This window comes from Sander vitreus, chromosome 11 (genome assembly GCF_031162955.1).
Source record: "Sander vitreus isolate 19-12246 chromosome 11, sanVit1, whole genome shotgun sequence".
Taxonomy (NCBI): domain Eukaryota; kingdom Metazoa; phylum Chordata; class Actinopteri; order Perciformes; family Percidae; genus Sander; species Sander vitreus.
This window is the reverse complement of record NC_135865.1, coordinates 28,277,492-28,292,036: the sequence shown is the minus strand read 5'-3', so window position 1 is coordinate 28,292,036 and position 14,545 is coordinate 28,277,492.

The following is a 14,545-nucleotide window of genomic DNA, read 5'->3' as shown; positions in this document are numbered from 1 at the left end:
TTTCACGTGTATTGACGTTAGCTGACTCAGGCTGGTGCTAAAGCAGGGGTGTCAAACTTAACTTCACTAAGGGCCACGCTGGAACATGAGAATCACATCCAGGGCCAGACATGTAGTTTATTACCATGCTTTTATTGAATCAAAAAAGTAAATATTTTTGACCTTATTATTGCGTGTCTCATGTACTCTTCTCGCTTACAGTTTGGTCGACATAAAGCTCTAAAAAAAGTTTGCCATCAAAGAATTTAGCAAATTAAAAGCAACCTGTTTTACAGCCTGGATATCAAAACGCTCTGGTTCTGAGGGAATTTTGGAGTCTCAAAGTCAGAAATCTGCCAACTTCTGCTTTGAGTGTCGCGTAATTGCAGTTTGTAAACAGTTTCTTGTCTTTTTGGTTTGGCGCACAGCTAGGTGGGCCAAAATGTATCGTCAACCTAAATTGATATACGGGTCGGATCAAGATTTCCAAGGGGGCCGGATTCGGCCTACGGGCCTTGAGTTTGACACCTGTGTGCTAAAGGTTTCAACTTCACAGGATTAGATCACAGCCACCTTGCACTGTAACCTGATGAGAAAGCCACCCTGGCTGTATTGTTATTGTGATGTGCAATTTGATCAACTCCACAATCTCTTGGAAAATTCAACGCCACTGTGGCCAAAGAGTGAAGTCACGCTGTTCCATTGGCCCGGTCAGCGCGGCCCACCAGCTCATTACAGAGATAGGTTGTATAGAAAAGCCGCCCACTGCTGCTGCAGCGCTGCTAACTCACAGCAGACGTTTGGACCACAGCGCGCAGCGACCTGCAGAATAAACAAGAAACAGACTCAATTAGATGGGAATAAAGATGAGAATTTCATTGCTCCACTGCAATGTGTGCTAGCTGTTTTGATCGTTGTGGCGATGGGTCTCCCATGAAGCCCCACGGTGTGTGCGAGGTAGAGAAACTGTTTTAAAATTGGAACCGAAGCCAAACAATCTCTCTATTGTCTGTACTTGGGCGTTCCCCAGCATATGGCCAGAGAATGGGTGGGGTTCACACGTTTGCGCTGTACGCTGGGACCTCACACAGGGTTTCAGCTCATTGTTCAAACGTTACTGAGAGTTTGAAATAAAATCTGAAGAGAAATACTTGGCTGAGGTACACAAGGAGCCAATTCTTTTTTTTGACATGATTTTCATTGCCATATTTTCTTTCACTGACTGAAAGTGTAATATTTAAGGGGCCTTAATGAAGTGTCTTTGAAAAGAATAACACATTTTTTAACTTGTGACTAAAAGAATGTCTTATGCAAATAACAAACAATACTTGCTTTGCAGTTTTGCAACAACACACAGATTGAAATAGCTGAAGCCATGAATGTAAACAATGGACTTCCGTAGTGTGCCACCCTTTTTTGAAGTGACTCGATTTCTCAATTCTTGGCGCTGAGCAGAAACCATTAAAATGTGTTGTGTCAGTAAACATTATGGAAAGCTTGGCGTCCACTGGACCCCCACCCCCACACTAAACTCTCGACACATACACTCACACACAGACAAAGAATACACACGCTTGCTTGCTGCACTCAATGGTTCATAAAATACTGTAGGCCCTTTTGGCATGAGTGCAGAACTTACCGGCTCATTTTATTACTCACATATGTAAAAACACAGTGGGCTATGAAAAGTAATGTCAGGGTAGGTATGGATTTAAACTATTGCAAGGGCATAAAATGGATTGCTGCCTTGTATTTTCGCTCCTGCCCCCATGTCTTCTTCAGATATTCCATGACAGCCTGTTGCAGACGCGCTCCTGTGGAACAGATGTGAGACTTTATTCATTCGTCTTCTATGGTTTTATGATGCTGCATCTCCATCAGACATTATTTCACAGAGCTGTTGATTCAGAAAAAAACAAAGTCATGTGGTCATGTTGGAAAAATATATCAGGGTGTTTTCCCCCCTACAAGCAGCACCAGAGGCATCGATATAGAAGTCAATGCCATTAGCTAACTAAGGGTGCATAGCTTTATGGGACTTTGTGGTTTGGAGGAAATGGAGCTCTGAGACGTCAGTTTTACAGTACGGAGCAGCTGCAGGGCTTGCTGAATGTGCAGTCAGTGTTTTGCACGCTAAATGTACGCACACTCGCACTATCAATGTAGACATTTGTGCCCACGCACATCAACAAAATGCAAACAAGCAACCAAGCTAACACACACACACACACACACACACACACACACACACACACACACACACACACACACACACACTCCTCTGCTGAGTCAGCACGGGCAGCTATTTTCACAAGCTGGGCCCTCGCCCTTTTGTCTTCACCCCAATATAGCTCAGCTGTCTCTTGCCTTTGATGTCTGACGTTTTTACCACTTGGCTAATGCTAACATTAGTGTTATTAAAACAATAACAGAGTGAGATTTACAGGCTATGCTGCAGACGCATGGGCGTGAGATAGCAGGAGGGGTTATTACTGTAACTGGGCCCTGTCATCTCCTGCATGAACTGTGTGCCAGACTGTCTACGTCTGTGTGAAAATGTGTAGGTCGTCAGCCATCCAGAGATATTCAATCAAAGGACACACCCATCGGCAAATTCATATCTAATAGAGAGTGCATCCTAATGTGTCATTTGGTTCAGGCACATACAGTACAATGCAACAGGTTAAAATCCATCTCTCTCTCTCTCTCTCTCTCTCTCTCTCTCTCTCTCTCTCTCTCTCTCTCTCTCTCTCCCGTCTTTTCTTTGTCTTCCCTCCATCAAATACCAATTCTTAATAGATCTTAATAAGAAGGTTATCCCACTTTGAATATCAGTGACCCCTCATACCTTGTACTTGGCTTCAGCACCATGGATAGCAATTCTAAAATCAGACTAAATTTGATGCCCTAAAGTGCTCAGAAAAATAGAAATTGTGTGATACAGTTGAAAGCTCCAGAACAGATACTAAATGGATCTTGTGGTGAGATTGTTTCTCAACCTTACAAAATTTTTTTCACAATCTTTCTTTGATTCTATGCCAATCATGAATGTTGCGTGTTCATTCAAGAGGCAAAAATATACCCAATAATGGCATGATAAAGTCATATTTTTCTGCTTATGATTAGGCACTGACTATTTTCAACCATTTCAATATTACACCTGTCAGTGGCGGTTCTAGGATCAGAGCCTCAGGGGTGGCTGGTACCCTTTTAATGTAATTTTTTTTAAATGTTATTCTACTGTGCTAACTGTGCAATTTAACATCATTGTGGAGCATCATGGTATGGGAAACACTGAATTATGTAATTAGAAAGACACCAACAATTCTGAGAAAACTTCCTTTGATGCTGAGCCACAGGGCCATTACTACAAGGGTGAGGTGGTATTACGAATGAAATCAGATAATTATCTAGGGAAAAGCAGACATTTCCTAAAGGTAGTATCAATAACTTTTGAAAATTAGAGATTAATGCGATTTTGACTAATGTAGCTCAGCGTAAATTCTGTCAGGGAGACTTCTATTACGTTGTCTCTCTTCTCTTTAGCTGATCAGCTGGGCAGTGGGTGTTACGGTTCTGTATACCAATTAGAATCGGGCACTTATGTTCTAACCAATCACAGCATACTACCATGTTTTAAATCTGTTCTCTCTCCTGCTTCTGTCAGTTGTATTTTCAGACGAGAGTGCGACCCACCTCCTCCCCTTTTACCTCCAGGCATTTTTGACGGTGTTCTCGGTCTTCTCCCGGTTGACGGCTCGTTTTTACGTCTTCTGATTTTCTCACCACCACCAGTGTCTAGATTCCATTGGGGGATATGTTTGGTTTTCCTAAACATTAGATTTGTATAGATACCCCTTTACAATGGACTCTAATCTCCAAATAATTATGTTGTACTTACTGGTTATATCTTATCAATAAATATTTGCATATCTGCAACGGAGTCTCTCCTGATTGAAATGGCTGACAATCACTATTTTCTGAAAATGGCTCTGAATTTTTTTCTGAATGATCTAGGCGTCTAGATTCTGGCTTTAGTTTCAAAATGCTTATTTTTTAGGGGTGCCGGGATCAAGTTTAGGGGTATTTCAGCACCCCTAAAAAAGGGCTAAAATCGCCCCTGACACCAGTAGTGTGCATACATTTTTGTTGGAGTTATGACGACTGGAATAAGCATGGAACAAGCATGTTAGGACAGGGGACGGAGGGGCTAAGGTGCTGAGGAACGTAACCTCCAACTGCTGCAGTGGAACTGCTCAGTGGCCAACAGATAAGACTGTGGTTATACTGGGCAGCTTCCAGGTGTGAATGTGAGTAACCTGTGCCTTGTGTGTGTGTGTGTGTGTGTGTGTGTGTTTGTGGCTGTGGTCAGTCAATATATGAGCCACCGGTAGCAGCTAACATTTATCAACCTGAAAAAATGGGCACATCATGATATTGCTTGTCATAAACAAATTCATCATGTTAAGAAATACCCAGTTGTCATTTGCTCTACTGTTGGCACACTGGAGAAGCCAGCGAGCCAGCTGAGTCTCATAAGTTTTAAGCCAACAGTTGGCCATCGGTGCTGAAACCAGAAGAAATCTGAGCTCTGGTTCCAGAAAGATTTGGGAATATTTGAAGGAGATTCTCAATGACAACGCTGTGTATTCATGATTGCAACACGTCAAAAGAAAATGCACCAATATGTACAGAGATGATTGTAACCAGATGTTGCTGAATTTAGTTACAACTCACTTAAACCAGTGGTTCTCAAACATTTTCTGTCATGCCCCCCAAAAATGCCGCCGTCCAGTCCAGTGATGATTCTCAGTGAGTTCAACTCTACTAATGATCTTTTTTCAAATTGCATGGAATGATTAGATTTAAAGTTAAAACCACCGCAGTGATCAGCATACAAAGTTAACACATTAACTGCAACATGTAAATATGCTAATATTATAATAACTATTGAATTGAATTCAATTTTATTTATAGTATCAAATCATAACAAGAGTTATCTCAAGACACTTTACAGATAGAGTAGGTCTAGACCACACTATGATTTACAAAGACCCAACAAGTCCAGTTATTCCCACAAGCATAGCAGAACGTAGCAGGGTGTAGCAGGACGTAGCAGGGCACTGCGGATCGTAGCAGGGTGTAGCAGGGGATAGCAGGGCGCGGAGCAGGACCACGGCGACAGCTGCAACCATGATTTAGGTGCCACCCTAATCCAAGGAAAATTGAAGGACTTTATTAACATTTAAACACACTGCACATACTAAAAACACCAGCTTCACTAAACTGTGTTGATTTCCAGGATAATATTTCCTCTAACTAACTATAATTACCTTTTAAAACTATGAGAAATGTAAAGATGAAATGTAAGAATAAAATGAAATGTAACGTAAAAAGAGGCTGCATCACAGGTTACATTGGATGTACTTCCAAACAATCAGGTTTCAATCAGGTTAAAAAAACTGCTTGTGAAAACACCTGAGATAAAGATGGGAATAAGTCTAGGACTTTGCTGTGCTATCTCTGACAAAGTGCATTATGTTGTATTTTATAAAAGACCCAACACTCAATTTTGGTCATGTGCTGTACGTAGACACAGACAAAGAAGCAGGAAGACGTGTACCATCTCTGCATATTGAGATTATTCCTTTCTTTATTTGTGTTTAACATTGTCCAACATATTCCATCTACTCATTCTACCCATTCTCTTATTCCTAACTTCCCTCGTGGGGATCATTAAAGTTTTATCCAATGCAATGTTTTTCTTTGATTGTATGCCTATAAATTCCCATTGATTTGACTAAAGTCCTTCAGTATATCACTGGATCACTGGATAGCCCACATATTTAATCATGGGACTTCAAATTACACCCAGAGGGAGAGGGAATGTTAATAAAGTTAAAAACAGGAAAGGCAGTGGTTTAACTTTTGCTAATAGACACAGACAATACAGGCACACACACACACACACACACACACACACACACACACACACACACACACACACACACACACACACACACACACACACACACACACACAGACGCATGCATCCATGCAACCGCACTCAAGTATGCCCTCAGACACATACACATAGATACACACATGCACGTACAGAGGGAATCCCCAGCCATGATGCAGCAGCAATAACTCAATGTAATCCCTGGATAAAGTGTCTCAGATGGATCAGGTCTTCCATTAAGTTGTGGTGACACCTGGACAGACTCATAAGTAACACTGACTTACACAATAATCCTCATGAGGAGGACACCTGCAACTGAGTGCCCTCAAAATGATCATCTCAAAGCCCACAGTATTAATGGACTATGCAAATGGACAATGCTATTCTTTAGATATTCTTAAAATGAATTAAGTGTCTTATTAACATTTTAATGTGTCCTTTCTGTCTGTCTGTCAGTCAGTCAGTCATTCAACGGGTCTGATCCATAATGCAGTGATGGCAGGGGGATGACTCAGACAAAAAGGTTGTGCCAGTACAATGTCAACATATGAGACCTAAATCAGCAGAGGCTCCCAGACTTCCCAAACCACCAGCAACAACAAGCAACACACCCAGAATTGAGACTAGCTGGAATGTCATTCATATGTTCCTGATTTCATCCCTCTCTCCCTTCCTCTTGGATTTTTTTCCGTCGAGGAAATGGATTGGCTTGGCTTGGTTGGCTGAATTGTTGACCCAAAGATTTGTTGAATGACTGGTCCTCATGTTGCTGGTTTGCAGGTTGGCTTGTCATAATGTCCATGTTAGGTCAATGTTAGGTCTTTGAATTTTTGGTTGCAGGGCTGCAACTGTAATCTACGGATTATTGTGACACTTTTTGAAGTAATCGGAGAAGAATAAATATAAGTAAATAAATGTGAGCTCTCTTAAAAATCTTGCTTTCAAAAACATAATATAACCTTTTTTATCAATACTATTTTCACGATTGCTCAAGCCTTCTTATGTTGCTGCAGGCCTAGTCTGGCTCAAAAGAAGTACATTTAAACTGACATTTAGCCTGACATCCGGTGGCTCACACATAAGATGTCCGCTCTCTGTGTGTTGCCGTTCTCAAAATCCCTAACCCCAACCAATTGAGCTGCTTCGTAGGGCTTCGCCACTGGAAACAACACCAACCTTTGAGCTAGCAAGCTACAGGCTGAAAATGGAAAGTTTTAATGAAAGATTTGATGGTGCAAAAAGGCAGGCCTGCTTGGTTCTTTAGGGGAATGATTGTTAAGATTTATAAAGAATATGTTTACAGCATTTCCTCTCTAACTGGGACCTTTTGGGACCGATTGGTGGGATTGATGTGGACGAAGTACACACGGCGATTCACTGGAATCCGGAGTTAGGCGCCGCCCAAGATGATTGTGATTGGTTTAAAGAAATGCAAACAACCACAGCGGGTTTTTTTCATAGACAGTGAAAGAAATGGACACAGCGATGCCATATACTGTGACGGAGACCACTGAAGTCTATTACAAGCACTTTTCCGGTGATGGCTGAGTGTTACTGCGCAGCCTCAAACTGAGCTTTGCGATGTAGATGTGACGTGAGCAACCTGTCTGAAAGTTGTAAGTCTTCTGGTAGCTGTGCCAAGAGAAATCTCAATCATTCCCAATCTTGTGGATAAAGTGGATCGTGGATAAATGTTATTTCATATGAATTCCCTTGCCACATACCGAAGTATTTCCAATTCATTAAAACGTTGTTGAAATATTTGAAATATCTCCCTTGACTGTATGCCTCCACATCCCCCCGATTGCCTGCGAGCTTCTCCTGACTATACATTAATTTATCTATACTGTGCGACAGAAAGTCGCGTGGTGATGACACAATCGTGTGCCTATTTTTACAAAAACGAGGGCCATAATCTGAGATACAAGGTAATGGAGCCTTTTATACATTGTCGTGTTTCTTTAGAAATAAACAATGGACAAATAGAGTCTTTAAACGCTTCAGATGTAAAGTTATTCGCTGTCAAAGTGATGCCAAAATGAATGGGAGTCAATGGAATGCTAGCGGAAGGTGATGGCTTGTTAGCCTCAGAGTCTCCCCATAGGAGGTGCGTTTCCGGATGCTCGCTTACCCCCTTAGTTTTTTCCATATTGTTTTATATCTATGGTTTTTTCCTCATATCCCAGAATGCACCTGTTTACTCCACAGCGCTGTGGAGATAGAGCTTGCAATATGATACTACTGCATGCCCGACTGACCATCTGAACCCCCTCACCTGATGGTATGATTTTAACCTGTCATGTGACATGTGATTGGTCGCAGACCGTCGCACCCACGTGGACATCATACGACCATACAGGTGTGTAAAATGCAAATGGCCGTCTGTTTTGACGAATGAGTACAGTAAAGGTGGCCTCAGTTTCCTAGACTTTACTACCTTAAATAACACTTTCAAAATTAATTGGATTAAACGGTACTTAAACTGTCCAACCTCCTTGTGGAATTTTATTCCCCATTATGTCTTTTCCTCAGTTGGTGTACTCCCGTTTTTGTTGGTATGCACCTATAATGTTGACAAAATTCCTCTTAAACTTTCTTCATTTCATCAACAAATGCTGCTGGCTTGGTCTTTGATTTACAAGTATAATTTTACTCCTCATAGCTTTTATATTTGGAACAACAGATATATTGTTTATAAAAACAAATACATTTTCTTTCAGCAGTGGGTCGACAACAACATATTGCTTCTAAGTCAATTACTCAACCAGCGTGGTCAGCTTTATAACTATGTTGAGTTTATTCATCACTACGGCATCCCTGTCTCTCCAAAGGAATTCTCTATTGTTTTTGACAACAGCTGTCGTTGCACTCTTTAAAGGTTTTAATGGAGTTGGTGATCACCCTATACTGTTAAATGTGGAAGAAACAACTGTTGGGAATATTTGTTTTTTAACTACAAGCTAAAAGTAAGAATAAGGCAACTCACCAACTCTTTCAACAAGATGTTAAGAGTACACCTGCTGCTTTATCGTACTGGTCTTCATATGTTGAAGAGATTTGTTGGGAAAAGGTTTGGCTATTGCCACACAAGTTTTTCTTAACTAACAAAGTTAAAGAGATCTCTTTCAAAATGCTCCACAGATTTTACCCAACTAATCATTATCTGCAGAGAATGAAAAAAGACATCGATATCAGCTGTACTTTTTGTGGAGAACTAAATGAAACACTGGTACATCTATTTTGGTCTTGCCAATATACCAAGAGACTTGGAGTAGATTATCACATTTTATTGCTATCTATATCTATATCTACCCTCAATTCACATTACTTTGGGAACATGTGTTGTTTGGAATCACTCAATATGATAGAAAGCTTTATTCAGAGTATTATGTGACAAATGTAATAATTATCTTACCCAAATTTTATTTACATGAGTCAAAGTTAAAAAAAAAAAAAAAAAAGCCATGCTTTCTGGAGCTGGCTGCCAATATTAAACAATACATGTTTTCCATTTCTAACTGTACAAACAAAAAAGCTGTTAGATCATATGACCTTTGTAGCTTTACAAAATATTTGTATGAAGTTTTTTTGCCTAGTTTTTTTTTGTTTTTTTCCTTTAGTTACCCCCTGGCTCGTTTAGAACATACACTGTTAAGATGTACAGAAGATGTTGTTTCCTTACTGTGTAAATAAAATAAAAATGCAAATGGCCGAGCAATGTGCGAGAGAACGAGAGAAATAGAAAAAGGTGGCGAGCATTCAAAGGAAGAAAAGATGCAGAGGAACGTACTGCTAATTGCTGCAAAATGACAGGTAGGCGTATGGTCACGAGCAAGCCACATAGTTAACATAGTAGCAGGGCCCTCAGCACTTCATAATATCATAACTCATAACATTCCCAGTTGATTCTATGACTAGGCTATCAGGGGCAAGTTGTGAAGATCTAAAATTGAAAACAAACTAGAGAAGTACATGGTTTCTACCTTATAAGTAGCCTACTGTATTTCTAACAAAGCTAAGGAAGCCTACACCTCAACATTTTACATAACATATACCTGCTAATCATCTTGTTGCTAAATATGCCGACATTGACTCTTCCTGTACATTTTGAAAACAGAATGTAAAAAAGATTTCTCACCTTTATTTTTTAATTTTTTTTTTGAAACCTCTGACTAAATGTGATTTTATGTTTAAATGTACCTCTTTTTAATTACATTTTTTTATGTAATGTATTATTTTAGATTGTTATTTTGTGTGTTTTTTTTATTCATATCTTTATAACAATTACACTTGATGTGTATGTGCTATTGCTGTTTACCCCATTCTTTGTATAATGCATTTTGTCAATTAAAAAGAAAAGAAAAAAAAAGTTGATTCTATGACACCAAGACTTAATATTGCTATGTACGAAAGCAGAGATGTGTATGCATGGAAATGATAGAAAATAAAGTAAGGCCTGTATACTCTTTTCTCTCAGGTGGAAGTTCCTTCAGTTACTCATGATGATCAACACAAGTCCAGTCAGAACTGTCAGGAAATGTCAGGTAGGCTACAAAACAAACCCTACACAAACATATTAATGAATAATTAGCCTTCAGGTTTCCTTATTATTGCATCGGCTATTACAGTTTTTCTTGATTGCTTTGTTCTGCTTAAAGAAACTGGGATCCACTCGGTTTTCATCATCACTGTCTCAGCAGAGCAGAAGACACCGCTTGCAAATGTATTAACCCTTTCTCATTGGATTGACACATTTTCACCACCCTTTAGCAGAACAGTTAACACGGATGTCATTCCAGCAGTCCAAACTCCATTGTTTTAGCTATGGTAACCAAACAAAAACCATCTGTTCCTAACTATTATAAACTACCTACATCAGTATGAAATTACTGAAGCACCTGTTTTTGACGCTCCTTCACACAAATCTTCAATTAGCAATCAGTCTGCAGCGTCTGTGTTGTTCTTTGCCAACATGGATGGAAGCGTCTAAGACAGAAGAGACTGAGTATCAATAGTTGCTATTTCTTATACTCTACAGTAATAGATGTTTATACTTTACTGTAATAGATTTTAGTTTTATTTTCTTAATTTCTTATACTCTAATAGATATTTACAGTATTTTAGTTTTCAGCCACAGTTTCAAAATAAGGATCAATGGAATCAATAAAATGTGCATCAAAGCATTTCTGATTCTGGATCCAATTCTTTGCAAGAAGGCAAATTTGTCAACAAATGTCACTAGCATGAAAGCTACGTACAGTAATAGACTACAGTGACAAGCAATGGTGCACTGATTCACACTGAGTGCTGTATTTAGTATTTTGGTGTCCACTGTGTAATGGTTGATTGGAAGAGCTCAGACACTTGTTTGCAAGTTGTGTTGTTTGAAGGCAACATTTTCTTTTGTTGCATATTTTAAATGTTTTGGCACGGTTAGAGCCTTTTTCAAACAAAATGTGTCATTTTGACCATGAGTGCCGCTGTTTCGGCCTGTCTGTTAACTGTTTTGAAAAATGTGGAGTTTGAGTTGACTGCTGTGTCAAAGCAATCAAGAAAAACTGTATGTGCATTTTGAAAAACAAATAAAAAAAATTATTTTGCTGGTTTTGGACTGTTTGTTGGACAAAACAAGCGATGTGAAGCTGTTACATTGGGCTCTGGGAAACTGTGATGGGCATTGTTAACACAATTTATTTCTTAATTAGTTGGTTAAACATTTAAAGTGCCCATATTATGAAAAAAACACTTTTTCTGGGATTTGGGGTGTTCTTTTGTGTCTCTGGTGCTTCCACACGCATACAAACTTTGAAAAAAATCCATCCATGCTGTTTTGAGTGAGATACGGTTTCTGTATGTGTCCTGCCTTCAGTCTGTTCAAAGAGCTGTTCAAAATTGGCACGGCTTGTGATGTCACAAGCCGAAACGAGCTAGCTAACCGCAACCGTTACCTCTTAGCATTAGCGTTAGCATGCTAACGCTAGCATGCTACCTCATTCTCAATAGCAAAGCACTGCTACAACACACACAAGTTCACCATAATCTACAAAAGAACTACTTCCATGTGCGCCCTCATTTAGAAGTCTCCCAGCTAATCCTGCCTTGTCACTGACCGAAGTTGGAGAAACAGCCTTTCTTTTACTGTCTATGGAGCTAGCTAGCTGACATGATCTACATCTGAGCTACTGCGCATGTGCAATCAAGGATAGTACAGAAGAAGAAGAAGAAGAAAAGAGGTCTCACTCTGTAGCTAAAACAGAGACCAGGTGAAAGAGGATCTGCAGCAGTGAGAGAGAGCTGTGCAGTACAACAGAAATATGGTGTTTTTTGAAAATTAAACCATATAAACCTATTCTGGTACAACCTTAAAATACAATTATGAAGCTGGAAATGAGCATAATATGGGCACTTTAATCGATTAGCCACAAACATAATTGGCAGATAAATTGATTGGGTAAATAACTGTTAGTTGCAAACTCAAAGCTAGGCGAGCCGTGGCTTAAAACCCTAACTACCTGTCATCTTATTGGCTGCTCCTTTGGTTGGTTGGTTGTTTGTTTGACTGGTTGGCGGACTGTTTGATTGGCCAGTGGGTTGTGGTGAAACGGTCATGGCTATTTATTCATGTATTAGTTGACTTAACTTTTAATCGGTTAGCCACAAACATAACTGGGGAGCCGTGGCTAAACCAGCCCTTCAAGGCAGTGGTGCGGCCATTGTCAAATTGAAATGAACCCAACATCTTTGATAGTTTCGTGAATCTTTGAGCTCTTCCTTTCCTTTGTATTCCTTTAACTCCTGCGGTAAATTCACAGATGGAAGCTCAGCTTTTAGTGCAACAGTCTGCTGTTCAGTTCCACGATAAAACAAAAGTGAACCAGACATTTAGAATCAATAATCTTTGTACCTGGAATTACTTGACCAATACTTGTTGATGGCCTATTGATTGGCTCATGATTCAGTCAGCTGTTTGATTGGTTGGTTGATAATGGGCTCATTAGGTCTCTGACTGACTGGTCATCTCTTGGCCACTCCTTTGGTTGTCTGACTGGTTGGCGGATTGTTTGATTGGCTAGTGGGTTGTGGTGAAACGGTCATGGCTATCCCCCAGCTGGCTGTTTGTGTAGATTCTAAATATTATACTGTTGACAATCCCTGCATTGTGTAACAAATTATGAAGACAATAAAATTGTTGGTCATAATGTAGATTTGTGGTACAGTAGTTACATATTTCATGCTCTCTTTAGGCTTGTATTTAAAAGAACGAGCCATTGCCTGGGGACAAACAGTAAAGACGGGAAATCTCTTTATCTCAGTCTACATCGAGAAGCAAAACAAGTCACTCTAGTTGAAAGATGGGCGTATTAAATTGTGACCGCAGGCCTCTGGCAACTTTCCAACATGTTCTACATTCCCCAGCTCAAATGACAAAACTTTCCCTTTACATTTAAAACGGAAATACATATCTTGGTTAGCAATCTTTCTGACTCTTTGTCAATCTAGGCTAATGTCAGCAGCAATGCATTGCATCATATTTGATATTTATCTTTATCTCAGAATGCACATACTGTGATTAGAGCAGCAGTTTTTCCATCAGGCTGACTTTGATACGACCACACAGCACATCCTAACCACCAACACGCAGTGCTACCTAGTAGGCCCTCAGCCTGGCTGTCAGGTCCACATGGCTTTATATCTAGAATCTCATTTTATTGAAATGTGTAGCAATGTGAACTTGCAGTCTGTTAGCAAAGACTTGGACCGACAGGCTGTGTGGGCACATCAGGTAAATGAATTATCCTATTACATTGTGGACAATAAGAAGGAACAGTCTGCCGGAGATCTGTCTGGAGCTTGCTAACCTCTACTTACAAATGTCGTGTGATGGTTGGAGGAATTTACAGTTAACAGCTTGACAGAACATTTATGTTAAGTATTACTCTCTTGTTTGAATGTGACCAAAAGTGAGTAAAAAGCTTGACACTTAAAGCTTGTTGGCACCTTTGGCATATACTTTAAGTGTCTTATAAAGCAAAGAGAGCAGAACAGGTTAATCAGTTTCATAAAGAGAAAGCTGCGGTTGAATGTGGACTTGGAACACGATCAGGAATGATGAGCCATCAGGAAACATTAGGAGGTTGAGGTACTGTTACACAAACTCCAACTGAACAGACCAAGGTTCATTGGATTCACTAATGCAATGCTTGACTTGGCACAGTGAGCAGTTCTACCCTTCAACTCCTCGTTCATCATTGTTTTGTCCTGCTGCAGTGATGTCTGTCTTTTCTGACTTCATCTGCACGAGTGACAGAGCAATACAAAACATTTAGTTGTATGTGTGTTTAGAAAACCCATATGTGACGCATGAGATGTCATGTACTTACAATAGAAATAGATATAAGATTCGCGTGAGTTGCTGCAGACAGAACATGTCATGCAAAACAGTGAAATACGGCAGATTTTTCGGCGGCAAAGGAGCAATCCCGGAAGTGGAACATTGTGTACTGGACTATGCAAATGTTGAAAAGACACAAGGAGAGAAAAGGCAATCTTATACCTCATCAGATAAATTTGAGGCCGGGAGCTGAGACAGGCAGGAAGCTCCCA